This window comes from Podarcis pityusensis, assembly GCF_964106645.2.
Source record: "Podarcis pityusensis genome assembly, chromosome: W".
In the NCBI taxonomy this organism is placed as follows: domain Eukaryota; kingdom Metazoa; phylum Chordata; class Lepidosauria; order Squamata; family Lacertidae; genus Podarcis; species Podarcis pityusensis.
Genome location: NC_138045.1, coordinates 8,224,161 through 8,227,709, shown reverse-complemented (window position 1 = coordinate 8,227,709; position 3,549 = coordinate 8,224,161). Strand labels below are relative to the sequence as shown.

Here is a 3,549-nt window from a genome sequence, read left to right as displayed (position 1 = left end):
CCAACCAAGCACAGAATGCCTTGAACCTAGGAAACGCTTGTGATTTCTGCTCGAGCATAAACACATGAATGTACCTGGAAAAAGAATCAATTAGAACCGTGAAGTACCTTGCTCCACCCAAAGAGGGCACAAGTGGACCAACCAGGTCTGCGTGCACTAGCTGGTAGGGTTTGGAAGCCTGCCTGCTAGACTCCTTGCCTTTTGGAGCAACCTTCACCTTGTTCTCTGCACAAGATACACATTTCATGTGAAACTTACAGGGTTTGATGTTCAAACCCTCAACCATCTCTGGCATCTTGGCCAGTGCCTTCCAAGAGAGGTGACAAAACCTTCTGTGTGCATCGTGAATGCATCCTGCATAAAGAACTTTGTTAGTTTGTGCAACACAACAAGAATCAGCATTAGACACAACAGCACCAATGTCATCATAAGTTATACAGAACAAGCCATCCATAAACTTTGCATGCAAAATGTCCTCTTTGCCTTTTCTGATGACACAGACGCTCCTCTTGAAGGAAATCTCAAAACCATGCCCAGTGAGCTGTGGGACACTGAGCAAATTGTCTGCAGCACCTGGAACATATAGTACATCTTTGATGGTAGTGTGCAGACTTGCCAGTTTCACAGTCCCTTCTCCTGCGATTCGCAACGTCTTTCCATCAGCCAGGTGGATCTCACCTTCTTGAGGTTTGAAGGAGATAAAGAGATGGCGGTCTTTTGAGACATGGCGGGTACTCCCTGAATCAACAACAAACCTGGCTTTGGCCTTTGGAGCAGCCTTTGCAGCAAGCAAAACCTTGTTTTCCACCGGCGTGGGCTTTTGCAGCTTGCCCCCCTGCTCCTGGCCATCAGACTTGCCTTTAGCCTTTGGTGAAGCTGTGCCAGCAAACAAAGCCTTGTTTTCCACTGGCGTGGGCTCTTCACCCTCCCTCTGCTTCGGGCCATCTGCAGGCATCTGCCTCTGTTTACTTCTGGCCTTCCGGCCTCTGCAAAGGCGATGACCTTGGTTCTCACGAGAAACAGAGTTCTCAGCTGCCGACTCCTTGGCTCCCCCTGGAGGCTGGAATGCTGCCTGGGATGACGTGACAGTCAGCTCCCCCTGCAGCTTGCAACCGGTGCCCTCGGCATCCCTGCATTCACTCGCATTCTGGGAAACAGCCAGGACCTCCGATGCAGTCAAACTCTGGGCTGGGATGACTGGCAGATGGGCTACTTTCAAAGCATTCCACATCTTACGTGCAGTGGTGTTGCCAGCAAGCGTTTTAATTTCCTCCAGAGAGACGGACGAGACTATTAAGTCAATGGCCCTCAAATTCTGGGCTTTCCATCTATCTGTCAGAGGAACTGGAGGGGCTTCAGACACAGTATGCCACACTCCAAACTGTCGAAGCAAGCTCTCACACCACACAGCCCAGGTCCCATAATTGTGCCGATTTAACTTTGGGCACTCAGCAGCTTCAGAAGCTTGGATGAACTCCATTCCAGCCTTTTATTTGAGCCGTGAGTCTTATTCACTTCAGAGACTTCTTATCTTGGCTCCCATTAATCTTGAGGCCTGTTTGGCTCGGCTCCCAGACCAATTAGGCCAGCCGGACATCTGAAGCCCTTGCCGCAGCAAACAGAAAAGCTTCACTTTCGCTTTTCCCACATACCTCAACGCAGTCTGTCGCAGTCTTACTCTCCTGTAAGTGCCGTGAATCTGGGCCCATAACCTGTTGTTGGGATACTGCCAGGGAGACAAAGTCCATCATGGCCCCAAGCCGTCTGCCGGACGATCCATCGACCTCCCGTAGGCACGCAGTATCAACAATTAGCGACATGAGTTTCTAGAAAATATCTCGCCACATTCCAGAGCTCATGCACACTCTATCAGCAGATAATGCACAGCCAAAAGTTGCACTCAGGAGAGCATTATTTACAAGTTTATTCAGCGTTGATCAGAACACAGAAAAACATGACTGCCTGCTTTAGTGTCTACGACACAGAGAGAAAAACGAAAGCAACAGAAAACATAAACATCCTGTGAACAGGAAATACGCAGACTCTGTCTCACAAAGCCTGCTCCCTTTTAAGGTGGAACGGAAATATCCTAACATCCTCCCCCTTTCCGTGTAACCTGTAGTACCTGTGGTTCAACCCAATTGCAACCTTTGTACGTAAACCTTAAGTTGTTCTCTGTTAACAACCTTAGACAACAGATCAGCAGAAATTTCATTTCCTGGCATGTAGGACACCTGAATGAGTCCTTTCTCAATACACTCTCTTGCACGATGTAGCTTAATCTGCAAGTACTTGGTTCTTTGCTTGCAACTCTCTGAGTTCAGCAAAGCCAAACACGATCTATTGTCTTGATACACTTGTACAGGACATTTCACAGAAACTCTGTTGTCCTTAAACAGTTGCATCAACCATTCACAATCCATGAGTGAAAATGACAGAGCATTGAGTTCTGCTTCACAGGAACTTAGGCTCACTGTCGTCTGCTTTTTGCACAACCAGTCAAACAGGCAGTGGTTGTACATGTAGCATACTCCAGAAGTGCTTGTACCATCCGTGGTGTCACTTCCAAAACTTGCATCTGCAAAGATTTCAAGACCTCCAGTCTTCAGACTGGTGAACCTCAGCCTGTAGTGCAAAGTCCCTTTCAAATAGCGGGCTATGCGCTTCAGAGCTTTCCAATCCTGAACAGTAGGATTGTTAGCATGTCTGCTAAGCAGGTTAGTGCTTACAGCAATGTCAGGTCTTGAGCATCTAGCAATGAAATTCAACTTGCCTAGAATGCATCTGTACAGCGTAGTGTCAGAAAACGCTTCAGCAGTACTGTCTACCTGGTAACCTGTCACCATCGGTGTGTCTGCTGGGTTTGCATCAACCAAATTCAACCTGGTTAATACATCAGCAATTTTCTGTGTTTGGTGTACCAGAAAATTACCTGCTTGGTCCCTCTCCACCTGCAGAGAAAGATAGTTGGATACCTCACCAAGATCCTTCATGTCAAAGTGCTCCTTCAGCTGAGCTAGGGTGCTTTGGTACAAAGCCTGATTCTTCCAAAACATCAGAAGATCATCAACAAAACATAAACAATACAGTTTGTTTTGCCCCTCCTCCTTGACAAACACACATGGATCAGCTTTGCCCTGGTGAAAACCTAGGGAAAGCAATGTCTCAGTGAGTTTTGTGTTCCAACACCTGGCACTCTGCTTGAGACCATATAAGGATTTCCGCAGTTTACAGACCATTCCCTTCTGTATCTGCATCCCGTCAGGTGGAAGCATAAACAGCTCCTCCCCCAAAATCCCGTACAAAAAAGCTGTATTAATGTCATGATGGGAAACATGCAGTTTCTCCTCTGCAGCTATCTTGAGCATCAGCCGAATGCTCTCATATTTGACGGTGGGTGAGTAGGTCTCGTGGTAATCCTGTCCTGGTACCTGTGAAAAACCTCTGGCAACCAATCTGGCTTTGTGTCTGACAACCTTGCCATTCTGGTCTGTCTTGGCCTTGAAGACCCATTTGCTGCCAACCAGTCTCATTCCTGGGACAACCGGT

The 3,549-nt window shown here is 47.6% G+C and overlaps 1 protein-coding gene across 1 annotated transcript in view; it reads right to left on the bottom strand.

Moving 5' to 3' along the window:
* The window catches only part of LOC308467624 (uncharacterized protein), a gene marked incomplete at its 3' end in the record, with an annotated part of 95,706 nt that extends 93,831 nt beyond the window's left edge, over positions 1 to 1,875 (bottom strand). The window contains exon 1 of the mRNA XM_080989361.1: positions 1,785 to 1,875. The remainder of the gene's footprint in view (positions 1 to 1,784) is intronic.
* Positions 1,876 to 3,549: the final 1,674 nt, after the last annotated feature.